Genomic DNA, 26,258 nt, shown 5'->3' with positions numbered 1-26,258 from the left:
CATTTGGACTAAAAGTAACAACCCGTGAGTAATACGGAAATTGGACTTAAAAGGGAAATTTTTTGGGAATTAGGCACGACCGGGTAAGGTGTAAAGAGGAAGTCCGCCTACCCGCCTTGTAAACATCTTAAAGCAAGGATTTTACAACTAAGGTTGAGAGAATACCTTTCTTTTTTGTGGATAAAAGCAATTAACTCCACGTTTTGGCAATATAAGTGATTGTGCTGGAGGATAAGAGCTAACATTGAGAGCGGAATTCACCCCTCCCCCAAGACCCGGGAGCGATCGGTGAGAGAGCCTGCGGAAGAGACATAAAGACTTTGACAGCTGTCAAACTAGCTGTCAAAGTTGGGGGGAAAGGAGAACTTTGTTTCTGTTGTCTTTGCTGGTTATATTCGTTACAATTTGGTAACAAATTGTTAAAAATAAAGAAGAAAAGGCTAACTTGACTTTTGGGTTGGAACTGGAAGATACTAAGAAACTAAAATCCCTCTAGAGGGGGTTTAGGACATTACAAAATGGCTGTAAGTGGAAAAACACTGGCTGAACTGGAGAGGACTTTTTTTCTCTTGGGAAAGTTGCAGGAACAGAGTGATGTTTTGGCTACAAATGTTACAATACTGAATGGAACAGTAAATAAAGTTACTGAGCCTGGGAGGGACTTGACTCAAGTCTTTGCAACTGAACAGGAAAGCTTTGCAGTTGAATTAAAAATTTTTGCAGCTGAACAAGAAAAGAAATTTGACAAATCTGAGAATGTGATGAAAGAGGAACATGATGATTTGAAGGAAAAAGAAGGAGGAGCTATAATGCCACAGATGATTGAGGAGAGCCAGAGGCCGGCCAAGATGGATATAAAGGAAAATAAGATCAGGATGATGAAAATCTGGTTTGAATTGAAGAATGGAGAATGGAGAGATCTCCCTATGTGGAGATCTGAAGACCTATGGAATACAAACCTGGCTAAAGTGGAAACTGGAGCTTTTGGGACATTTGGACTTAAGAGAAGTAAGAAACAAGATTTTGGCTCCACTTTTAAATATGGAGGCCTGGCTGGAAGAAACATGGACCTTACTGGGACAGAGCTTCTTCGAGATTTGGAGTTCAATATAAAGGACTATCAAAAAAACCGGCAGAGAGGAATGGAGAGAGAATTAAGAGCCTCGGACGTGAGGTCGCCAGGCTGACTGCAGATGGACTGATGGACTTTGGTTGGGGTTCAAAACCGGGAAAGGGGGTGGCGGGGCTTTGGGAATCCAAAGGGTGTACAATTATATTCTGTTTCATTTAATTTTGTTTTGCCACTAACATAAAAATGGGGAATTTGGGGAAGGGAATTGGGGCCGACCTTAGAAAAAGATTTTTAAGAATAAGTAATGATGTATAAAGATTGAGGTTTATAAGTTAAAATTGGTTAACTAAAATGAATCAGAGAAAATAAGGTAAAGTTTGGGGACAAGATCTTGCTGAGCTAAAAATTAGAACTGGAATACAAGAAGGGGAGGTGTGGGGAAGTCAAGGAAATTGGTCATTGACAGTAAGAAATGTAAATTTTATGTGTTTTTAAATGTTTTCTTTTCTGTTTTTTCTTTATTTTTTGAAAATTCCAATAAACATTTATAAAAAAACAAAAAAACAAAACCAAGCTAGTCACGCTTAGCTTCCGCTGAAATCAATGTAAAATGTTAGTCATGACTAATTTAAACTCCATTGATTGACTAACCTGATGCAGGCCCAACTAATAATTTATTTTTAAACTCTCCCAATAACAAAAACCATATATTCAAGATTGATTATTAGAGTGTGTGTATTCTCCAGTAACGGGTTCAGAAAGCAGCTTAACACTCCTGCCCTCAACACTCCATTGAAAACTACAGGATTCCCTACTAAATAAACATGCATAACGCTGAATTGTAAAATAAAGCAAATTAGATAATCAACTCTAAAATATAAACCAGCAAACAATCAGAAGACAAGAACAGCTGCAAGGCCAATCAGACTCACAAAAAATAAGAAGGTCAAAGGCATCGATCGATGAGTGCCATGCTAAAAAATGCTTTAAAGATGGTATGGAATGGTGTGAGAAATTTAATTCTGTCTATAGCTGCAAGAACACCCCCAGGTTGACAAATATGGAATTGATGTCATTGATTGCTACAGAAGTGACGGGCTGCAATTCTATATGCACTTAGAATCGTAGAATTGTAGGGTTGGAAGCGGTCCCAACAGTGCCGTCTTTAGTATATGTGCCGCTGGGGTGCAAAGATCTGCCCAGTGCCCCCAAATTTAGTTTAGCCGCCCAAATTTTTTAAAGGGGGGGCGAGCTTTTTTTGAGAGGGGGGAAGCCAAAGTTGTTTATCTTTTCGGGGGGAGGAGAATCGCTCACCTGTGACAATGACAAAGCAGAAATAACTGCTTTTGTTTCCTGACTCGTGGGAAATATTGGGAATATTTGACGCTATGGAGTAACAGAGCAACGGAGGAGGGGGGCGGGGACTTTATCTCCATTGCTTTTTACTGCTACCGATCGAGAGGGACCGGTATACAGTAGGTATACATTTAGTGCCCTCCAGCATACACTTGGTGCCCCCCAGAATTGGGTGCCCGGGTGCCCCGCACCCCTTGCACCCCCAGGTAAAGAAAGCCCTGGGTCCTAATGCTCATCTAGTCCAACTCTCTGCAATGCAGAAATCACAGCTAAAGAATCTCTGGCAGATGGCCTGGGATTAAGTCAAATTGATCTCTTCAACCAGGCGTTGGACTGATGAACATCCTATGGCCTTTTAAATGTGTCTGTGGGAGAGGGTTTATTGGCTTGTTTTGCTTCTGCTGTGTTATTATGTACCTCGTGTTTTCATTCTGTATTTTTATGTTGTGAACCTTCCTGTGATCTTCGGATGAAGGGCACTATAGAATTTTTATACAATTGAAATGAAATGAAATGGGCCTTACCTCTGAGTTGACACTCATATTATCACGCTGTTAATGCTTTTGTTAAGAGCTCACTTTTTATTAACTGATAGCTATTTATGAGGTGTGCTTTGGCAAAGCCTTTGCTTTCATTCTTTCTAGATGATTAATCATTTGCCTTGAGAAACCGTTGATCAATCAACCTAATTTAATGCTTCTGCACATTACCAAAACCCCAATACAGTGCGAAATATTGGGAAATATTGGAACAAGAAGGAGATAAATTGAAATTGCAGAGTTTTGAGAAATTAAAAGATAAAGTGCGAGACTGGCTTCATTATTATCAAATAAGAGAGGCCTATAATTTGGACAAAAAAATTGGCTTCCAGGTGGAAAAATCAAAATTGGAAACAGAATTGTTAGATCCCAAAACTAAGATACTTTCAAGAATGTATAACTTGCTGTTGAAATGGAATACGCAGGATGAAACGGTTAAATCTGCTATGATTAAATGGGCACAAGATATTGGTCATAACATTATGTTTGCGGACTGGGAACAGTTGTGGACCACTGGTATGAAATTTACGGCATGTAATGCCTTAAGAGAGAATATTATGAAAATGATATACAGGTGGTACATGACACCAGTCAAGCTTGCAAAAATATATCATTTGCCCGATAACAAATGTTGGAAATGTAAAGAAAATGAAGGTACATTCTTTCACCTTTGGTGGACGTACCCAAAGATTAAGGCTTTCTGGGAGATGATCTATAATGAAATGAAAAAGGTATTTAAATATACCTTTCTGAAGAAACCAGAGGCCTTTCTCCTGGGCATAGTCGGCCAATTGGTGCCAAAGAAGGATAGAACTTTCTTCATGTATGCAACAACAGCAGCAAGAATACTCATTGCAAAGTATTGGAAGACACAAGATTTACCCACCCTGGAAGAGTGGCAGATGAAGGTGATAGACTATAAGGAATCAGCGGAAATGACTGGCAGAATCCGAGACCTGGGAGAAGAGTTGGTGGAAGAAGATTGGAAGAAATTTAAAGACTATCTTCAGAAACATTGTAAAATTAATGAATGTTAAAAATGATGTTGGATTGAAAATAAGAGGCACTAGCAACAAAGTTAGTGAGAATATGCAAAAATGAGTTGATAAGGGATGAAAATATAGAGCTATAATATGTTAAGATATAGAGTTAAGATAAACGAAAGAGGGTAAGGATTTGCTGATCTGATTATTGAAATGGGAATACAAAAAGGGGAGGTGTGAGGAAGTCAAGGAAACAAGCTAATGAGTTTAAAGTTATAAAAAATGGGTTTGTTTTTAATTCTTTTGTATCTATTTGTTTTTTTTTGTACTCTGTATGTGTATCTTTCTTTTTTCTCTTTTATGTAATTTTGTATGTTTCTTTTTTCTTTTTCTTTTCCTTTTTGGTATTTTGCAAATTTATGTTTTTGTAAAATTTTAATAAATATATTTAAAACAAAACAAAACCCCAATACAGTGGTACCTCGGGTTAAGTACTTAATTCATTCCGGAGGTCCGTACTTAACCTGAAACTGTTCTTAACCTGAAGCACCACTTTAGCTAATGGGGCCTCCTGCTGCTACCGCACCGCCGGAGCACGATTTCTGTTCTCATCCTGAAGCAAAGTTCTTAACCCGAGGTACTATTTCTGGGCTAGCGGAGGCTGTAACCTGAAGCATATGTAACCCGAGGTAGCACTGTACAAGTGGCTGTTGGTGATAATGGAGTCGTGGAATCATTTTTCTATTTATTTATTGCTTTTGTATCCTGACTTTTATTTGGGGAGTTCCAAGCCAGGTGCTGCTCAGACCCAGATCTGTTCAGTTTCAACAAACTAATAGTATCCTGTTCCTTTGGGGGGTGGGGGGTACGACATGGTTTAGACCTCACCCTACAATTGAATAAATTGCACTGTTAAGATGGACACGACATTTTAATTAAAAAACAACACCAAACCAGTTTATTGTTAATGTCACCAATTCAAATCTGCACTAGTCTATTTAAATTTAGTTTTAGCTGATTAGTACTTCCAAACAAACTATATTTTAGCCCACGGAGACTGGTATATTGGGGCAAATGGGGCACTGCCTGTCTTCAACCAAACCCCACTGGTCTGCCTTCTTATTTACAACCTCCCCAGATGCTGGAAATGCCTGTCAGCTTCCTCCTCCTTAGCTTCAGTTTTGGCCCTTGAACAATTCAGCAGGGTTGAAGATGGGGACAGAACATCAGTCATTACCTCTATCGCCACCTGCTGTTGGTCTCCCCGCCTTCTGCCCTACCAGCCCAAAATAGCTGCCACTGCTTTTATCTCCTCAGAACAAAATCACAGTAAAAGCATATAAAGGATTCTGACCCTCCTGGATGTTAATTGCTGGTTTTTTGTTTTGTTTTTTTTGTTTGCAATAATAAAAAATAACATTATAGATGTTGCAATATAATAAAAAATCAAAATAGTTTGAAAAAAAAGAAAGAGTGGTAGGCACAATTGCTTAATCTAGGTTAATTTACCTGGAATAAAGGGTGGCTTGTAAAGGGTTCCATCCTCTTAAAACTATAGCAAAATAAAGTTAAAAGCGTTGAGGTGGCAGCACTTTTCCATCTCTGGTCTTCATCTACTAAGGTGGCGCTCATGGTTTATATGTAAAGATTGTTTATTTATACTTAGGGCCATTTAAGGGGAGGCAATTAAAATTTTATTTCTTGATGTTTCATTAAAAAAATCATACACCCACACCCACAGACCCAGCGGTTGGTTTATGTTAATAAGCAGCATGGTGCGAAAACTCCAGCAGATATGTGTGAATCTCAGTGAGATCTCCACTTTTCTCCCTCTCCCTCTTTCATTTTTATTTATTTATTTATTCATATAGAGCATTTATGTGATGCCCAATAACATTGCTCTCTGCATGACTTACAAGATATTAGCATACAATAATAATCACAGAATAATAAAATCCGCGCAAGAAATTCATAATGAAAAAAATATCAGAAACTAAAATGGCATAGAAAAAGCTGGAGCAGAAAGCAAATAAAAAGGAGGCCGTAAATTAAACGTTCAGTGGAGTAAAAAACTCATACAGTGGTACCTCGGGTTAAGTACTTACCGGTAATTCGTTCCGGAGGTCTGTTCTTAACCTGAAACTATTCTTAACCTGAAGCACCACTTTAGCTAATGGGGCCTCCTGCTGTTCTTTTCCTGAAGCAAAGTTCTTAACCTGAAGCACTATTTCTGGGTTAGCGGAGTGTGTAACCTGAAGCGTATGTAACCTGAAGCATATGTAACCCAAGGTGCCACTGTAATTTAAAAACCTGGGACATTAAAAGTGGGTGCCAGACAAGACTATCTGCCTCTGAAAAACAGTTCCTGGGAATCGCAGGTGGGCATAATGCTATTGCCCTCATTTCCAGCCTGCCAGCTCCCCACAGGCATTGGGTTGGCCACCGTTTGCAAAGGATGCCGGACTAGATGGTGAATGGCCTGATCCAGGAAGCTTGTCTTACGTTTTCATGGAGAAGGTTTTCTGTTTCTTTATTGCAATGCATTTTATCGATTTATGAGTTCCTGTACATCTCAGGCATACCATACAAACGGGGGGGGGGGGGGAGAACCATTTTTAAAACAATACAAAATATGACAAAAGATAGTGTTCATGCCACCCCAAACCCCATGAGTGGTGCGAGGTTCCAGAGGTTGCCATTCTTGCCAGGGTCTGTGTTCCCTTTGGGAGACAATGAGGCACAGCGGAGACTGTGGTGCCTTTCGGATATATAGTTTAATTTATGCATATATATAACCTGCACCTTGATGGAGGTATTGCAGAGCATTCACATCCTGTGAGGATGTGGTTTCCCTCCTTAAGGACAGCATGGGATTCAAAAGACAGCAAAAAGCCATCATTTGTGTCTCTTCGTTCCAGCTTCCTCCTACTTCTTGCTGCTAATCTTCACACATTCCTTCTCTATGATCCGAGCTCAAGGACACATTCCAACCAGGCAAAAATGCTCAAGCAAATTACAAAGGAAAGCTGGTGAGGGGTGTGGCTTGGGGAGAAAGGGGTGTGGCCTGAAGACAGCCCCAGAGGCCAGAGAGAGAGAGAGAGACAGAGAGAGACCTAGAGGATCATATCTGGCCCCTGGTCCTGAGGCTCCCCAGTCCCAAGCTACAGCTTCCAGACCAGATTATCTGTCATGGCAGCCACAGAAATGAATTTGGCACCCTGCCAACATGCTGGGGTCTCCGCCAAATCCTGTAACAATCAGCTGGTGTAACCTGGGTACAGGATTGCTCTGGTACAGTGTGCAAAATATTTCTCCTGACATTTAAGCACTGAAATAAAGGGGGGAACTTTTTTTTTTAAGTCTCATCTGTGGCAGCTGACTCTGAAGAACAAATCTGCAATTGGCACGTGGAAGTGTTTGAAAGAGATTTTCTTTTAATTTCTTTCTTTCTTTTTACCTGTAACTTCAGTCTGGCAAATGTATCCTCCGCCCCCATTACAACATTCTTATACAAGCTGTGTCTGATCTAATCTTATGTACTTTGGCCACAAATCTTGGAAAAGCAAATATTCCCAAGGCAATTGAAATATTGAATGCCCTATATAACAGCATGGAAATATGAGGCAGTTCATAAAGTGGAGTTTGTAAAGTTTAACTTACATTTTGTCAACATTGCAAGGGATAGGGGTGGGGGAGGAAGCAAGCATTATTTTTTTTATTGTAGTGCGTTGTTATGATAGCAGTCACAAGGCCAAAGACTCACCTAACATTCAGTTTAGGGAAGTGTTTGTATGTAATGCAGGTGTGCATGAATCTGTCAATTTTAGTTTCTTTCAGTTTCTAATTTTTCCAATCTTACATTCAGTTTTCGATATTTCTGCAGTGATTTGTGATTTTTAAAATTTTAAAAAACCATTTCATAAAAATTAACATTTTAATGCAACTTTTTGCTAAAGTGCACATGTATGTAGTTAGACTAATAGACACATTTTTGCAAGAAATTTCCTGTAATACAATACATTTTTGTATGCTCTTTTCACTGACATATGGACTTTTATGCATACTTTCCCCCAAGTGGCTCATTTTTCTACACATTGTTTGGTTGGGAACTGCATTGCAAAATTTGGTGCAGTATGAATGTTGAAGGATAATTATGATACAGTTCAGATATTGGTTCAAGAAGTGCAAATTAGGTAGTTTTTCATTAAAATGAGAAATATATAGAGATAATTTCGCCTTTATCCCTAAAGCAAACCTGTGCTTTTAGCATTTTTATTTAATGGTCCCCAAAGTGGCTAATAAGCAAATAAATGAAAATCAGAAATGGAAAAGGAGCAACATAAAATAAAAAGATAATGTAAATATCACAGCATAAAAACCTTTATAGTTTAATAGAAAACCTGCATAAACCAGTGGTTCTTAACTTTTTGGGGGATTCAAGGACACCTTAAGAATCTGATGAAAACTGTGGACAGCCTTCAGAAAAAGGCACACAAGCACAACATTTTGAACATAGTGTACTTTATTGTATTATATTTGTTTTGTGCCCAGTTCACGGTCCCCCTGAAGCCCATCCACAGACTTCCCCAGGGGTCCGTGGACTGCAGGTTAAGAACATTCAGCCTAAACAAAACCTCAATTTGTGGGTTAGGCAAAGAGAATTCCATAACTAGGATGTGTCCACAGAGAAGATCCCCAAACAATCTTGCATCACTCTGTGTTGGAATGCAGAGATTCACAATGCTTCTACTCAGCCCTTCCTGTTCCCCTGTCCATATGCTCTGGCAATGGGTGTGATCATAAGCATTGTGAGCACAACTCAAGGAATGACATTGGGTGGGTATCCCTTGAGTCAGATCTATCTGCTTTTTGTTAACAAAAGGATTTCTTTCTGTGCTTCTGGATAAGCGTGAAAATGCTTGTTTAGAAAGGCATCTGGGCTCCTTGAGCAAGTGACACTATAATGGTCAGGGAGTGTTTTTGTTTTTTTCTGTACTTCCTGAACCTGTAATCTGAATGCAATGCCTACAATAAATATTTCACTAAACATGGTTCTCTCCCATTTTCAATAATTCATTAACAGCATGAGTACGTGCACAGGGATAGCACTGGAAGATCATATATGTTTTTTATTAACATGCAAAAACTTTATACATTTTGCCTAGGGTTGCCACATTTCACAAAGTGAAAATTCAGACATAAAATTGTTGAACAAAATCGCAGAGAAATTAGATGTTTTTGAGCTGTTTCTGAGGAAAATTGGCAACAATGACACTGCCGACATGGGCTAGGTCTGCTTGCGGCTGCAGTATTCTGGAAAATGTTGGGATGTCCAGGAAATCACTAATTTTGCCACTCAAGGAGTATAGTTTTATACTAAGTAAAGGTAAAGGACCCCTGGATGGTTAAGTCCAGTCAAAGGCGACTATGGGGTTGTGGCGCTCATCTCACTTTCAGGCTGAGAGAGCCAATGTTTGTCCACAGACAGCTTTCCGCCTCATGTGGCCAGCATGACTAAACAGCTTCTGGTGCAAAGGAACACTTGGACAGAAACCAGAATGTACGGAAATGCCATTAACTTTCCTGCCACAGCGGTACCTATTTATCTAGTTGCACTGGCATGCTTTCGAACAGCTAGGTTGGCAGGAGCTGGGACATAGCAACGGGAGCTCACTCCGTTGTGGGGATTTGAACCACTGACCTTCCAATTGGCAAACCCAAGCCGCTCAGTGGTTTAGACCACAGTGCCACCCGCATTACCTTTAGTCTTTTACTGGAGACTCTGACAAGGGAAGGCTGGCAAAGTGGTGAAGAGAAAAGGTCATTTTTTCCCTTTAACACTCCTGAAACTCCCCCACCTTGAAAAACTGAACAGAGCTACAAAACGTCTCTTCCAGGGTACGTGGAGCAGTGATCAGGCAAGCTGCAATGTTGCAGCCTAAGTCTTACTTGTTACATGCTTTACAATGTCAGGGCACACCCCACATTAAGCATTAGCTGAAGCTGAGCTTTTAATACACTGAGGATGACTCAGACAATCCTAGAGCTCCTTCCAATTTGAGAGGAATGGGAAATACCCTGATTTAAACATTGCCAGGAGCGCCTGTTGTCAGAGACGGCTAAGATACTCTACATCAGTAAGAGGCCCAAACAACAGGAGATCTATGCCGCCAGCAGATAGACTATGCAGGTAGAAATGGAGCCACCATTACTGTATAAGTTTAGGATTATTTCTGACTACCTGAACATTATGCAGTGTTTGGAAATGCATTATTCATAGTTCTGGTCACCAAGAGGTTTGGAATATATTCTGCATGTCAAGACTGTATACCCTGAGCTTTCTACGAGGCTGCAATCTGGGATTTATATTTGTTCACCATGATAGAGCACCATCTTGAAACAATGCCATGGCCAATTTGCATAATATTTGCATGCATATGCTTGAGGCAACTTCAATACGACACATAAGCCATGTACTTTTGACTCTGTTCTGTGTCAGAAAAGTATTTGAAGCAATTGAAATGACATGTGTTGGGAAGCGTGACAAGACTTTCCTCACCAGCTGAGTCTTCAGCCAAAAGCTTTTGTATTGCTAATATTTAATGGGCAAAACCACAAATAGCTAATAAAAATCAGGAGATGTTTTGGAAATGTTTTACTCACTTTTAAAATGAAACATTAACACCCATTTTTAAAAGGAATGAGCAAAGCATCAAAAGAGATAGGGGTTTATACCGGTATTTGAAAAACATGGAGAGTATCCTGGCCTACAACTTGGGCATAGTTTGTATTAAAAGTTATAATGTTAAAGGTTAATATGTAGTGCTTTTTACCGATATCAAGGATTTTAAACATACCAGAACTGGAAACTGTTTGCACATTATATTTTAGAGACAGTGGGTGAAAGTCAATGTCACACTATTACAAATAGTCTGTCTACAGATCTGCCCCTTCCATCCCCCTGTGTGCTATTCTAGGGGTTCTCCTGACCCCCCCTATACAGTGGGAGGAGAGGAAGAAGGCCCCAGTGGACACCCTGAAGGCGTTTGGTAAATGAAACATGCCCAATATTTCCCATTTGCTTTACCATTCGGCAAACACTAAAGTTCAACACTGCATTTTTAAAAAATAGTTAACAGAAATTCATTTTTTATGAATATATACTCTTGGGATTTTTGTTGTTGTGGGGGAATAGGAAGACTATGAAAGTTATGAATACAAGGCTGAGTTTAATGTGCATTTGAAGCTTCCCATTTAAGTAGCACTGTCCTCGTGAGAGCCCTCTCAAACAGCTGCTATCCAACTAAAATGTAGACAAATCCTCAGTTAAACCTCACAATCATTACCTTTGTAGTCCAACAACCTATGGAGGGGCACAGCCTCCCCAATCCTGTCCCACAATCCCATATGATGTCATTGCTTGAAAGAGTCACCTTTTAATGTAAACCATTTCTTCTATCTCAAGGTGGAACTTCTCCACTACCTTGCATTGCCTACCCTGTTGCTTCAGCCACTGCTTATCTTTTTCTGGTATTAGAGTTGGGACAACAGAAAAATGGTTGGGGAGTGAAGGTGCTGGAGCTCAGAGAGTTCAGTGCTTTTTATCTCATGCTCATTTTACTGTTAAAAATAACACACACACCACTTTTTATTTCAATGATTGAGCACGAAAATGATGGCCACGTTGTTGTCTAGGTTCGCTCTCCAGATGGCAACAAAAATAGAGGTTTCCTGAGGGCACTCATGGGCTGGCTGAGCAGTCCCAAGTTGGGCAAATCTGGTCTAAAGCTGGGAAGGCACATCTGTGGCCCTTCAGATGTTGGTGGACATGGTAATGTTTCTGCATTCAACAACAGGCACCAAGAATGAGAAATTGTTTTGTTGTTTTTTTTTTAATACAAGAAGCTTTATTCAGAGGAGCCCCTAAAACAGTCTGCTAGAACTCAAAACTCAAAGCCTAAGGAATTGCCCAGGCGATACAACTCAGGCCATAACACTAAGGAAGCTTCAACAAATTACGGACTCTGTGATTAGATTGCAACTCCCATCAGCCATGGTTACCAAGGTTAATGGAAAGGGATGATGGGAACTGTAGTCGAAGAATATCTGGGGGCCCAGAGGTTCCTCACCATTGCTCTAAGGGTCAGACCTCTGAGCATAAACGGGTCAATAAAAGATTGCAGCAGCGAGTATGCATCTCCCTCACAAAATTAAGTCCTGCACTACTTTATTTATTTAACTAGAACTATATACTGCTTAATAAGGGGGGGAGGGACGACACATCCAAACGGTCTACCTAAAACGATTTGTTGCTTAACAGTTTTATTGTTCTCTTAAGTGTCCTGTTTGGGTGAAACGTGGTTTCAAAAAACAAACACAAATGCATTAAAAAAAACCACACCAAATAATTTATAGAGCCAAACAAACTATAACTAGTGGTAAAATTATCCACGATATTTAAAAGTGATGTAGAAAAAAGAAGCTGGTTTTACTGAGAACAGAACAAGTGACATTTCTACATTACATTAGAAATTGCGTGAGGAAAAGTGTTTTTCCCCTTTGCAAGGAGCGACGTGATTGGCTGGCGTCAGGCGGAGAGTTTCTCTCACACAATTTTCAACCAATCACACTTCTCCTGTCACAACGCGTATTTCGCGTGTCTCCAGGCTTGTGTCTCGCGCGCGTGTGAAAATATTACGCGGCGCGTGGCGCGTCTGCTTTTTTGGGTCGCGGAGGGTAGAGTCTTGTTTACCGATCTTGTCTGGCGACGGAGGCTGAAAGCTCAGCCTATTCCAAATCCGACCAATCCTCGCCGAGGTAAACTGGAGGGAATCATTCCATCTGCGCATGCGCCCCACTCCCCTCCCTTGTCTATGCGTCACTTGCTCCCTAGAGGAAAAAAGAAGCCAGCGAGGACGCTCCGAGCGCATGCGCGCATCTCTTTACACTCTCTACACCCTGTCAAGGACCGCTCGGAACAGCGCCACGGCGCTTCCCAGTTCCGATTGGTCATTTGTTATCCTGTGTATCGCGCCCTGATTGGAGCCGCCGCTGTGTCAAACAGAGGCAGAGGTATCCGCCTACTAACATTTCGCTGATTGGCCGGCAGCTTCCCCCGTCCATTGGTTGGACCTTGACAGCCTTCTCTCCCGCCCTCCGCCCAATCACCTCGTGGCATCGGGGTCCTGACGGTGTGAAGAACGTAAGAGGCCGAACCGCTCCCCTACTGCTAAGCGAAACATAGTCCTCGCGGCCGGCGGCTCTCTGAGAGGAAAAGAAGTGAGCCAAAGAGAGCCTAGGGACGCGCGCCGGGCTGTTCGAGCACCCGCGGGTCCTGTCGCTGACTTAAACCGGCCCGGGAAGCGGGGCGGCGGCTGTGTCAAGCGGCGGAGGAAGACGAGAGCGAAGGGTGTGTGTGGCCCGTATATTGCCCGCCTAGAGAGGCTTGAAGGGGAGTGGGCGGGGGTGGGGGTGGGGGAGAGTGGAAGTAGTTCCGGCAGCACCTTGGCCGTGTTGCCTAAAAATAGCGCCCCGTGGATATCCGTGCGCCGGTGTCAGTGTCTCCGGAGGAGCGTCAGTTAGGGAGGCGGCGGCAGGAGCAGCGGAGGAAGAAGAAGGAGGCGGCGGCGGCGGCGGCGAGAGAAGAAGGAAAGAGGCAAACGGGTGAGCGAAGAGGGTGGGCGCGGGTGCTCATTTATGGGGTGGGGGAGCGGCAAAAGGGGGGGCTGTTGGAGGAGAAGGTGGCCAAGGAGTTGTGGGGGGGATGCGATATATTTTACCCCTCAAGTCCTTACCCCAAGTTAGGAAGGTGATGGAGTTAAGGGGTTGGGGTGTTCAGGGGGGCATAGTATGAGAGAAAATGAGGGAGAAGGTCCCTCCCTCTTTCTGCTTCTCTCCCCCGTCCAACTCCTTTGCCACCACCCCCCCCTTCTACCTCAAACAGTTGCAATTTGGGGTGAGAGGGTGATCCTAGCAGGTGAGGAAAATCAAAAGTTTCTGTAGTATCTGTGTGATGATGATGATGATCATTGGCAGCTAAAATGCACATACAGTCTCTGGACAGTAAAAAAAAATGCACACATGTGTTTGTGTGTGTGTCTCCGTATACCCGTCTAGCTCAAGTAGTTGCAACTTGGGGTGAGAGGATGAGGCTAGGTAGTGAAAGGGGGAAATTAAAGTTTTTGTAGTATTTGCACGAAAATAATAGGTAGCAAAGATGCACGCACATATAGTCTGGGAAGCAGAAATGCACATGTTTGGCTATATTTGTGTGTGTGTGTGTGTATGTGTGTGTGTGTGTGTATACCCTAGTATGTATATGCACTTGTGTGTGATATGTTTATGTATATTCTGATTTGATCATGGCTGTAAGCAAAATGTTTGTGTTTGTGTGTGTGTGTGTATAAAACACAAATATCTGAACGTATTGTCTGTGTACATATACAGATATACATGCGTGTATATATGGGTTTTTTTACAGACACACATGCTTAAGTTAATGCCACAGTCAAATAAAAATTACATGACTATATATATATATATATATATATATATACACCAGACACGTACACACAGTAAGACATAATACTTTGTGGTGGTTATGCATCTGTTTCAAGATTGGGAAGAGGCACTTTTTGGCAAGCTAAGTTTGGGTCATAATAAGATAAAATAATAGCTGAAGTGGTTTGTGGTGCCTGCATTAAAGGATTGTGTTGCTTTCTCCCCTCTTCTTTCTCTCTTCTCCCCCCCCCCCCCAATCTCAGGGTCCTTTCCCCATTGATTTTCGAGGGATTGGAATAAATGTTTTTCATATCTATTTTCTGCTTTTTCTGTCCGTATGCAGACTCGCAGTGTATTAAGACATCAAAAAAGGCATGCTTGGTTATTATTCGTTTAAGAGGGAGGAGTTGTGGAATAAGAGAGACTTTAGGGGAATGAGTTTGTGCGAAAGAGAATCTACCCCCTCCTTCTACTGAGACTTGTACAAACGAAACATTGGGGGGGGGGAGGAAGGAAGGAAGGATGTAGGCAGGCTTCTGGTTGACAGATTCATGTTCCCTCTCATAGACTATTAATTCGCTCACATTGTCTTCTAGAGATATCTTTTTTTGTCCCATTTTCTTCCACTGTTCCCCTTAGCTGTGGTCTGAGAGGTTGATAAGAGTAATTTATGCATTGACGTGGATGAGTGTGAGAGCAAGAGATTTTGGAAGTTATGCTTTCTCCATCTCCCTCTTTTTAAGAAATGGTGGATTGGTATGTGGAGATGAGGGGAATTGAATTTAGGGATGTTTCATTTTTGGGGTAAAACTGTACCCTCATTTTATGAATCTGACACAGGATTCTTAATGGGTGGGTGGAGAATATGGGAAGCAGGTTAGAGAAAGCGATTGGTGTTTGTTTAGGGTCCAGACAGGCCTTTAAGAGCTAACTAACATAATGGAAGGGACGACAGTCTTGTCTGTGGTGAGTAGAGAAGTGGATACATTTGTTTTCTTCTGTTTTTGTTTTTGCTTAGAGTTGTGAGAACCCTCCTTGATAAATGGCAGGTTTGGGCTGGAAATGCTTCTCCCTATTCTGTAAGATCAATACATGTACCTGTTTTGGAAGGGGCAGCAAGGAAGAGGTCCATTGAAACAGTTTCTGTTGTTTGCCAGATAATTTGATATTGGAAAGGTGTTGTGTTGTGTGTTGTTAGCAGACTTCAAGGGAAAAAAATTGCGCTCCAAAAATGCATACTATTTTTAAGCTTTATTTTGACTGCCAGTGAAGAAATAAAGATTACAACGGAACTGAGTTTTTTCTGTCTCATCTAAAACAGCACTTCCATTTGAGAAAGCCCATTTGAGGTTAGCTCAGCTTATAAAGTTAGACTTTTCCAACACTCTTTTCCTGTTTATATAGGAACCCTGCTGTTGATAAGGGAATCAAAGTGTTAAGCTAGTATTTTGTCCTTGTTAATGTTCTAATGACATGTTGGTAGACATTCTTCCCTTTGAGTGTGTGACTGATTGTCTTTGTTGCTTACTATAAAGAACTGTGTGAGTGAGTTGCAAGGCCTTGTCACTGATGTTTATCCTCGCACATTTTTCCCCTCTTGAAACTCTAGGACTAAAAAGGAGAATTTAGTTTTCCATAGTTGCAACAATATTCTTTTTTCTTTTCAAGTAACACCTGTCCTCCCAAAGCTTTGGGGAAAGAATAAAAAAGGGTTTATTCATTTATTTCAGATACATCCATTGCATTGCATCTTCTCTGGATCACAGCGCTAATAGATTGTAGGGTATGACAATCTATAGGATTATTATGCAATCAATCATAATATTATAAAGTGTCTTGAATGTAATGTCAGTTGAAGTGGAGGAAACAATTTTTGCAAACAATTTTGCAAAGTTTACCATTTCTCTAAAGTTTGGGTTATTGTCCACTGGAATCACTGAAAGGGTTAGCAATGCACAAGTACCTAATCACTGCTGGCGTAATGAATCTCCTGTGTTGAGTGAAGTTATTTGGGGAGAGAAGGGAGAAGTAGCATCTGGAAATGCAAGGTAGTGAGATGTTATGGGGTGTATGTATATAAGGTCTTAGCAAATTTAGATGGCTTATATCATTTTGTAAAATTTCCTGCTTTTCAGGGGGTTGGATGGTCCTTGGGGCCCTTCCAACTCTACCATTCTATGATTCTATGAGATTCTGGTATGAAATTTAACACTGCTTTCAATAGAACCATTCTTTCGAAGCAGCCATATTTGTTGTTAAATAACCTGTAAGAGACTTAATATGAAAGTTTAGCTTAAGATCTTTCAGTGAATGGGGTTTGTTCAGGAGTCACATTGGTTGTTGCTCCTATGTAAGCTTTCAAAATACAGTGGAACCTCGGGTTGCGGACATAATCCGAGACGGAGACACATCCGCAACCCACAGCGTTCGGATCCTGAAGTGCCACCTATGCACAGGCGCTGGCACGATTAAGCGCTTTTGCGCATGTGTGACCGTGAGCGGCAATACCTGGAAATAACCCATCCCGGTACTTCCGGGTTTCCTACGATCCTCAACCCGAAAACACGTAACCTGAAGCATCTGTAACATGAGGTATGACTGTATAGAATAATGCTGTGAGAAAAGAGACTGATGCTTTACTGCAAAAGGAAACAATGTGTCTTATTAAATGATTGCCACATTGCCACCTTCATTTGAATCTGTGAATGAATTGGTAGTAGAATGTGTACTGTTCATCACCAGATTTCTGTGTTTGAGGGCTAGTGTGCATATTATTTGAACATATTTGATTCACATTTCCGTATCCTACTTGGCCAAAATTATACACAGTCTGGTTAGACTGTCATCTTACTCAGCAGTTGAGGAAACAAGAGAATGCCATCTTGAGCTGAAGGGCATGCATATTTAGTAGTACATAACAATTGCTTATATTTTCTTCTTGTTGTGGTAGATGCTAAGCTACGCATTGATAGACTACAATTAATTTGTTACCAAACATGTATTTTCAACTTTTTTATTTTATTTTAGTGAGGTATGCAATGCTATCAGTGTAGAAGGAAAGCGTGATACAAATCCAAGGGTATTTGAAACTTGCTAAATATTGAGGTTGTCAAGAAATGCCAACCAATACAAATATATTCTGCCTCCTGGACCTCAAAAGGGCCCCCAAAGTGGTTATTAGCACTTGTAAATCTTAAGCCCAATTAAGTGTTTCAAGAAAATGACCAAGTTTTAATCTACACTTCCCTTATTTACCTGTAAAGAATGAAATTTCCAGGCTCTATCTTTTAATTTCAGAAATAGTTTTATGATACCGTAATTTTGGATATTCTATCTGTGCATCTCAAATATGAAGGGCCCTGTAAAATACCCAGAAATGAATACTTTTCATTTCTGTTAGTACTGTATGGGCATTTACAGAATAAGACTGAAAACCTCCACATTGTGAAGGATTAAATTATTCTTCAGAGACTTTCTTTAAGTCTTGAAGATATGGGAGTTCAGACAGAAAATACATGGGAAGATTTCTTTAGACTTTGATCAGATGCTTATCTTCAATCTTAGTTTTCACCCAGTCCCTGCATGTTGTGATTACCTAGCTTTATTGATCACATATGATTGTGCAGATAACCATTTAAAAGGTAGTGTGCCTCACATCTGGAGCAAAGTGGCCCAAAGTTGTGATACTTGCCATAACATGGATTTAAACTTAGAGATTTAAAAGCTCAAATTAATTTTTCTTGCACAATCCTTCAATATTTGCAGCTCACATACTTTAAAAAAAGCCACTGCAATAATCTTGTTCCATTTAAGAGATTCTGTTTTGTTCAACAAATCGTTAGGAGCAATATGTTAATCACATCTAATTCAACAACAAATAATAATAATAATAATTAATAAAAATGTTTTCATGTGCTGACTGATACCAACAATTCAAATGTCTTGAATTTACTTTGCCAAAAGGTTTTCTTTAAAAAAAAATATATATTGTTTCTGGAACATGCACTTTTGATTCACTAGATCATAACTTGGTGGCTAGTATGTGTACATGTTATACAATGCATGTATGAGGGGACTAGATGCTGATACGCTAAACTTTCTGTATGTTTGAATGTAAATTTATTAAGCAGAATATGATTTAATACTAATGCATGTTGAATGAGTTGGTTTGCACTTAATGCTTGGGTTTGTTCCAGCTCGTGCCTATAGTGCTAAACTTCAGTGTTATGTGCACAAGCTGGAATGAGCCCAAGGTTACAGTGGGAGGAATTCTATAGTCTCACTTTCTGCAGATCCTCAGGTTTCATAATGTATGAATCAAAGCCAAACTAGTTGGTTTGCAACTGTCATGCTTTGAACTTGACTTGTTTAGAAATCGATTAGTGTTTGTTTTAAACCAAGGGTAGTCAGTGTGGTTGGTGAACTCCAGATACAATTAGGCTACAACTGCCAACAGCCCCAGCCAGCATGGGCCAATGGCAGAATTAAAGTCCAGCAACACCTGGAGGGCACCATGTTGCCTACCCCAATTTTAACCCATTTTCTGGTTTGAACACAGCAGGCTAGTATTTCTGGAAACTGAAATGAAATACTACAGTAGTAGGTGTTCTCCTTATCATGGAGGAAAAAAGAGGGGAGTGCTCGGGCTTCTTTCAGCATGTTCCGTGGTTTAGCGTTAAGTGCAAACGAGTCCTATGCTTACTTATCTGCTGACCTTATCTGCTGGAAATACTGGTAAAGAACAGCTCGATCCAGCCCCGCAGCAGTTGTCACTTATGAATGTTCATATGGATACAATGTGCTCTTGAACAAATTGTTGGAATTCATTGCTATGTGGAAGAAGTTTGTTCCTCTGCAACTGTCAAAGTGCTGTGACATCATATGTGTTGCTGCCTGACCTTTTGGCTTTGAAAATGAGTGTGGGAGTTTCCAGTGTACAGGGATTAGTGGGATCAAAGAGGAGGTAGAACTCTGTGCTCTGGGGATCAACCTCGTGCTGAAGAGCAAATTGCCTGGAGCTAATTAGTCATGTACATCACTGCATTCGTGTGCTCAACCTTCTTTAAAAAAAAAAGGTGTGCACATGTGCTTATTGTGCTCTTGAAGTGAACTGTGTGATGTAAAGTAAGTACTGTACATTAAAATTACACCTTATTGGTTCAGGGAAAGTGCATCAAACTACTAGCTCAGGAGAAATGCATCAAACAATATAACTATTTAAATAGGTTTACTAGTACATTGCAGGAAAAAACAGCTTGAATTGAAGCCTAACAAACAGTTGTTTGGTTAATAGTATATTGTCTCATATCTGTAGGCTGTGCCATAATTCACTTGTGATTTATCTGAAAACTTGGCCATAGCAACTCTATTCTTGACCCACTTTTTCTTTCTCATCTCATCTTCAGTTCTCATACTGTAACCGGCTTGTTACAAGATATTACAGCTTCCTGAGTTTTCCTTAAATAAGCCTTCCTGAAATGTACTGCATGTGGATGACTGTCTAATTTAGAACTGTATCTGGCATACTATCCAATGAATGAGTAAAATATAGCAACAGTTGAAAACAAATGCCTCACCAAGGAAGTCTTATTCCTACGCCCACTATGTAGTGAACTGAAATTATTATTAGTTCTTCCACAGTATTCTTGAATAAGTTAGTATGTGCTTTGTTTCCCTCGCTTCTGTGTTTTTTTAAAAAACCGAATGCTCCTTTTTTTAACATGCTACACTTAAAGATCAGTAAATCCGCCACTTAGATTTTGTCTATTTGTATTTGGAGTTCAAAAGCCTTGTAATGATTTTTGTTGGATACTTATAAAGAACATTTTTATACAGGAATGTTCTGAATAAATATTTGTGGGTATAGATGCCACAAGGGATATTTACAGGATACATTGAAAGTATGGATTTTCTTGGTTGCATATCAGCAATTGAACCGGCAATGACTTGTCACGTTCAGCCTATAGTGGCTGTCAATTCTGGTGAATGTGACAGCTGAAAGCCTAGTTCTCCTGCTTTCATTTGTTTCATTTTTGGTCATGTTACATTGCTTGAAGATTAATGGAAGGCATGTCACAAATGTTCAGAGCACTGGGGCTTCTTAGGATACAGATGAGGGAATTTCTCTTAGAATTCTTCTGATTTTCTGATGTAGGTTGAACTGTGGTCGCACCATCACTGTTGAAGTCTAAACTTGTGCAAAAACTGAAGTTTTGACTGAAAATAAAAGGATATTCGATAGTCAATCCCCCCTCAGCCCCCCCCCAATCTTCATTTGTACGCCCACCCCCTTTCCAGTTTACTTCATGCATTTGGATGAAATAGATTCAGATTTATGAGTGTTCTGTTCCTCTAAGCTGCCAGAGCTGTTGTCTTTATTGTAACCTTTGAAACAAGTAGCAAAGGTGACCTTGACCTCATTCACATGTACCCATGGGAGTTGGAAGCTGCTTCCCTATGCTGTGATTCTTGTACTGCTCGCAAGTGTCCGTGAATGGCTCCTCCAATATTGGTGCTCCAATTCCATGAATCTTTCTACCCTTTTGTCACCCTGCTGGGATAGCAGGGCAGTGATTATTAGCATGTGATTGCTTGTTCTTTGTTGTATGGTATCACAGCACAGAAAATCATTGGGAGAAGCATTAGAGGAATTAGGATAGCAAGGTGTTGGAGCATTGTGTTAAACAAAACAAAGAGAAAGTAGTCTAATTATTAAAAATAAACTAAGAAGCCACAATTATTAAAAATAATTAAGACAGCACAATTCAACAATTCAAGGTTGGCATGAAATACTTTCAGAAAAAGAAATGTTAGAAGGCATATATATTTATGAATAACTAGATAGATTTCATTGATGTGGCAAAACATTTCAGCTTCAACCTTTGTCAACTGCTCTGATAAAAATGGGAGGGTACTGTTGCCAAGGTGGCAATGACAGAGCTTTGAAGATGGAATGTTCAGAGGGACTTCATTTGCTGAAGCTAAGTGATGTTGGTACTATCATCCAGGTTGAAACAGTGGGGTAATACTGTGCCCATTGTGCACAACCAGAAGTTTTTCTTCTTTGCTAACATTGTACGTTCAGTTGATAACTCTGTTGTAGTTATTGATATTTCAGACAGAATATGGTTCTCAGAACTAAAATGTTTTATCAGTTGGTTGTTCCACTTAATTGAATAAAATTGCATATTTATGGTTTGTAAAGTGTTTGCAAAGGTAAGTTGTAGTTATACCTACATACTGAATATGACATCCTGGTTTTTGTACTTGGTAACGCGGGTGGCGCTGTGGGTTAAACCACAGAGCCTAGGACTTGCCGATCAGAAGGTCGGCAGTTCGAATCCCCACGATGGGGTGAGCTCCTGTTGCTCGGTCCCAGCTCCTGCCAACCTAGCAGTTCGAAAGCATGTCAAAGTGCAAGTAGATAAATAGGTACTGCTCCGGCGGGAAGGTAAACGGTGTTTCCATGCGCTGCTCTGGTTTGCCAGAAGCGGCTTAGTCATGCTGGCCACATGACCCGGAAGCTATACGCTGACTCCCTTGGCCAATAAAGTGAGATGAGCACCGCAACCCCAGAGTCGGTCACGACTGGACCTAATGGTCAGGGGTCCCTTAATATAGATTGCAGGGCTGGCAGGTGATGTACTGTGTCCTACCTGTCCTGGTGCTATTGAAGGTAACTGCCTCCATGAAATACACACAGGTGATGCAGAACCAAATTGATTGAAGAGGCAACCAAATACAGATGTTACCCAAAAAGAAACATGAGCATAAAATATTCATAATAATTATGTATAACAGTAAAATCTTGACCTATACAATAAATAAGACATACTTAAAAAGAAAAATATTTGTTCCCAAGAGAGGCCACATGACCTTGTCTAAGTTGGGTAGCCTTCACTGTGAATTTAGCTGTATTAAACATTACAGACCTATCTGTACTGGAAAACCCATATTAAATCTTATCCATACCACTGAGGACATCAGCCACCACTAAAGTTTTCTCTATCTTTGCTTAGTTATTTTATACAGCTTACAGTATACATATAGTGTGTGGCATCCTCTATCCAGGGGCTACTGCATATGCAAAAACACTGATCTCTGGGGATTTTCTTAAATCTCCCTTCCAGGCAATTGGCTTCATAGTCTGAAAATGTGGGCCTGAAAGTACTTTGCAGAGAAAATGTGGATTTACTTCAGGCAAGTATTTCTCTTCTCCGCGGCGTGAGTTTTAGGTGGGGAAAGTATCAGAAAATCTGGATAAAGTAATGGCATTCATGTTCTGTTCTGTAAACAGGTATTGGAGCCACACTTTAATATTGTAATGGCTAAGTTGGATTTCAGCCGCAAAAAAGGCGCTGGGCCATGTGTCCTCATTCTTTTACTGTTAGTTGTTCAGGTGCTTGTGGAGGATGACTGAGACTGCTCTATTATACACAGTTTTAAGCAGTTCATTTATTGTTTATCTCATTTTTAAAAAATAAGAGAAAATTGCCCTGAAAATGAAATATAAAATTGGCATTACTCCAACTTCTTCCCGCAGGGGATCTGTGGGCGTTCCTGGTAGGAGACCAGTTATGTACAAATAAATCTATTGGGTATTACCATAGAAATGAATGGGTCCCAAAATGCCCCAGATTTCCACCCCATATGTCAACTGAAGAGTAACCTTAGCAGCAGAAACCAAGGAGTAGCTCTGGTTTAGCAAACTTGCCTGCTTAGTATGCAAAGATCACGTCTTGCCTGCGTACAGTTTGCATCAAACCATCACAATAGGATGATGGCTTGGCTTGTAAGGCAAGTTGTTAGAATAAATAATACCTGCATATTGCACAATATTAAAATAGATGGGCTGTGGATCATAGTTCTCTGTTCCCAGTAGTCCAGGGGTCGGCAAGGTTTACCTCACCTGGGCTGGTTCACTCCAGCAGAGATCCCTCTGTGGGCCGGATTGCGCCCACGCCCACGATTTCCGGCGTCTGCATCTGCGCAGACACGATTTCCGGCATATGCGCATGTGCAGACGCGATTTGCGGTGACGTGGAAGTGAGTCACTGTGCTGTGCCAGTTTAGCGCAGCGCATGGGGACTTGCCAAGCGGGCAGCTTGTTTCGGGGTGGCTCGTGGGCCAGTTAAATGACCCCCATGGGCCGCTTGTGGCCCATGGGCCTTAGGTTGCCAACCCCTACAGTAGTCTATTTCTAATAATCTGTTCACTGAGTAGAGCTTCCTCTACTTTTAACTGGATGTTGAGATCCCACTTCAGACTGTACTTCCTTAGCTGCCTCTCATCATATCCTAAAAACCTGTCACAAAGACTGATGATCACTCTCCAGTTGGTCTCCCACTGCAAAATTCTTAGTTAAGGGGCACATTTGTGATTACATAATAAATAACCTATCTCACTCCCACCGTTTAAGGAGGAGTATGTAAAATTCCCTTCTGTGTTATCTTGTCCAGCTCCACAGGTTTTACAGGAATTGGAATTACAAGGACAAAATTTAGAATTACTGATAGGTGGCAGAAGTAGAGTTTGTGAAGACTTGGAGGCTGGTGAATTGCTTTAATAGGAGGCTTGTTGACATCTTCAGCAAGACATTCAGAGTTTGCCAACAATGGGTAGCGTTCTCTGATTGCCAGGTGATAGATTTCCATCTAGTGTCTCCCAGCTACCACAAATAGGACATGTTGTTCATTGTTTATTGACACCTACTTTGATGGAGGAGGTTTTTTCTAGACAGGATGGAGGCCTAGTGGATGCTGCAAGTACAATTACAAGAAAGAAATCAATTACAAGAAGAGAATATCCTCTAGGCAGAAGGTGTTCTCTGATCCTTCTTAGATATTGTTGTTTGTTGTTGCAAGTGTGCTTGATTCTGAGAGTCAAGCTGTAGACAATTAAAAAAAAATGCTTTGCTTAGCATTGTTCCTGGTATAGGTATTTTTTGACATTACTGGGTTTGTTTCAGAGTTTAGTGACTATTTTGTTGTTCTTAATGGTGAGAAGGACATCCAAGGGAAGGGATGTGTGGATTTTCAGTGTTGCTACTGAAGGTTAAGTTGATATTTAGGTGTATAGAATTGATGTAGTTTTAAAAAAATTGTCCTAAGACCCTTTTTACCATTGGTCTAAACCATAAAGATGCCATCAATGTATTACCACCAAATAAGTTGTTTGCTAATAAGCTGTTTGAAGTTTTTCCATGAACAGATTTGCACACATACATGCACACGCCCTGCTTAATGCCAAAAGAAATCAAATGCTTGATCCAGATGGCTTCACAGCAAGTTATTACAAAATCTTTTCCTCTATATTAGTCAAACCAGCCACTGAAATCAGTTAGTGAACTATTGAGGAACAGTACATTATACCTGAAACATGACTGGATACTACTATTGTGACAATTCCTAATGAGGGAAAATACTTATTAGTTACCTCATGCCAATTTATCACTTAAACCTCTAGTATAAGATTTTTACTGATACATTATCAAGAATAGCAAATGGTATTATACACAAATACATATACAGAAACAGCAATCAAGTATGCTTCATTTGGAAGAGGAAAATGAGAAATAATATATTTTTTTTAGATTTTGCATGCAGTAAGGAAGAGGAAATGGTGATGCTGTTCCAATACGCAGAAAAGGCCAATGACCATATTGAGTGACCCTTTTTATCTGAAATACTAAAATATTTCAACTTTGTAGTCTCATTTTGTACATGGGTATAAACTACTTAATGAAATCCAGAAGCAAAAGTATGTCCTAATGGGATTATTCTGCCAGGTTCTAGACAGTTTCCTGTTATTGCCTTTGTTTATTCTAGCAATCGAATTGTTAGCAATTATAATGAGAGCATAAAAATACAATGGTGGTTAAATCAATAAATACACAGAAAAACATTGATATGGATTTGCCTCATGCTCTGTCTTTCTGATTTCCAATCCTTTCCACTCTGTTCAAGTTTCTCCTGCTCCATCATGTCTAGTGTGTCCCACTAACCTTCCAAATGGACCACCAGTTTCCTAGAATGATGGAGCAGCTGCTGCTCCCACCGTTCTTCACAGATACTCATGGACCACAGTTTAGGAACCTCTTCTTTAGAGGTTAAAACAGCTGTAATTATCAATATATGGAGTACTGGTGACTGACTGACACTAGCTCATAGTGGTCACACTTCTTAATAATTATTTTTCATACTATAAAATGATGAGAATTGCTATAACAGGACTAAAATGTAGGCTTAGGTCCTTGTTAATGTAGCGGTTGCTTATGAGGGGTAAGAATTGCCTCTCCGGTCAGGTTAGGAAGTCTTTGTTTTGAAGAGAGTGATAGTTCCCACTCCATCCTTTTTTTCGGCCACTGATGTGCCTTACAGGTATGTGCAGTCGTATCGTAGTACAACATTGTTAGCAGCTCTCATAGGGTATATTTGCAAAGTGGATGTATAGGTTTTTGTACAGCATCTAGGAAAAGCTGACATTTGCAAGGGCATCAGTTGCTGGTGCAGATCTGGCAGTTGTAACATATAAACTGGTCTGTGGCCCTGTTCTCAGTCCAAATGGAATTATTTGTGAGGTTAGATACTCAGTTTGCTGTTGGCCTGATCCTAACATGACATGGATTTTGCACACCAATAGAGCATATCAGAGATCTTGATATTTTGGGTGCTCTTGGCACCCAAGCCAAAACTGTTGATCACTGGGACCTTGCCCCTTTAGCTCAATTATGTACATGTCTTCTTGGTAGCAACACCCACTGAGTTCAGTGAATTTCATTATCAGGTAAGCATGCACAGGATTGTGACT

General features: G+C 40.5%; 1 protein-coding gene across 12 annotated transcripts in view; it reads left to right on the top strand.

The window, feature by feature from the left end:
* Nucleotides 1-13,122: 13,122 nt before the first annotated feature.
* The window catches only part of MEF2A (myocyte enhancer factor 2A), an 88,541-nt gene continuing 75,405 nt past the window's right edge, over nucleotides 13,123-26,258 (top strand). For 4 of the 12 annotated variants that reach the window (XM_053364244.1, XM_053364240.1, XM_053364237.1 and 1 more), the window contains exon 1: nucleotides 13,125-13,613. The gene's annotated coding sequence lies outside the window, so the exon portion shown is untranslated. Of the gene's footprint in view, nucleotides 13,614-26,258 lie in introns of all 12 variants that reach the window. The other 8 variants (XM_053364242.1, XM_053364233.1, XM_053364236.1 and 5 more) reach the window with 5 other exon arrangements.

Source organism: Podarcis raffonei, chromosome 14, assembly GCF_027172205.1.
Source record: "Podarcis raffonei isolate rPodRaf1 chromosome 14, rPodRaf1.pri, whole genome shotgun sequence".
NCBI classification, from domain to species: Eukaryota; Metazoa; Chordata; class Lepidosauria; order Squamata; family Lacertidae; genus Podarcis; species Podarcis raffonei.
This window is presented reverse-complemented; position numbering and strand designations above follow the sequence as displayed.